Source organism: Alligator sinensis, unplaced genomic scaffold (genome assembly GCF_000455745.1).
Source record: "Alligator sinensis unplaced genomic scaffold, ASM45574v1 scaffold188_1, whole genome shotgun sequence".
Taxonomy (NCBI): Eukaryota; Metazoa; Chordata; order Crocodylia; family Alligatoridae; genus Alligator; species Alligator sinensis.
Genome location: NW_005841903.1, coordinates 2,516,966 through 2,518,125, shown reverse-complemented (window position 1 = coordinate 2,518,125; position 1,160 = coordinate 2,516,966).

The window sequence follows — 1,160 nt, the reverse complement described above, 5'->3', positions numbered from 1 at the left end:
GGGGGCCCGCGGCGCCAGCCAGTGAGTGTGGGGTTTTGTTTGTTTTTTTTTAAGAACCAGGAGATGGGGCCAAGTGGGGCAGCTATTGACAGGGCTAGAAGAATGGATGGGGGTTGAGGGCTTGTGGCAGAGCCCTTCATGCAGTGGGGGGGCAGTGAGGATCACCCCCCCCTACCTGGCAGGAGCCAGTGAGTGGGGCATTTTTGTTAAGAAAATTGGGAGCTAGAGCTGGGCGGGGCAGCCTTAGGGGGGGCTGGGAGAGTGGGTGAGTGTCAGGGGGTGCCCCCCACAGCTGCCCATTTACCAGCATGAAGTCCAGGTCCAGCTCCCTGCAGCAGCAAGTGGGGACTGCCTGAATCTCCAAAGCTCTCCAAATCTTTTCTGAATTGATTCGGACAGCTTCAAATCAATTCAGACCTTTTTATTGGTCTCCTGATTCTATTTGGATTTGGAAATTCAGTCACTGAATCGGGCCGAATCGCCTCCAAATTGAATCAGCACCCGAAGCTTCACATACCCCTAGTGTAAAGGTTGTCTGATCAACACATTCTGGGGTAGGGCAAGGTAATTAACTGCTTGTTAATGCATTCTGTTTATCTCTAAATAGGTGAGCTTTATAGATTGGAACTTTTGTCTTTCCTTGTTTGTCTCCATCCTCACCATGACTTAAGCAGAATTGTTCAAGTAACAGTTCTGGCATCTCTTGGTGGGTATGACTGGTGAGAGTGAGAGACATTCTTATAATAGATGGAGGAGCAAGACGGTTATAACCTTTTTTTTTACCAGTGTTTGCAGTCCAGCTGCTGAGACTCAGACTCAGTTAGGAAGTTTCCCCTGCCTTGCATTATGATCAATGACAGTCTAACTAGAGATTTACAGAAGTATGTTTTGCAAAAGTGTACGATTCCAGCCTGGGATTAAGGTTCTTTTAAGTCTCCAAACCCCTTTGGTCAGTTGTGTGTTGAGTAGGATAAATAGGTGACTGGTACAAAGCATGCTGAAAAGAACAAACAGTGTACTGTGTGGCAGAGAATGCTTATAACAGCAAGAGGCGTCTGGTGCCCTGGGCACAGCTTTAGAAAGGATCATAGATTCATAGATTCATAGATGTTAGGGTCGGAAGGGACCTCAATAGATCATTGAGTCTGACCCCCTGCATA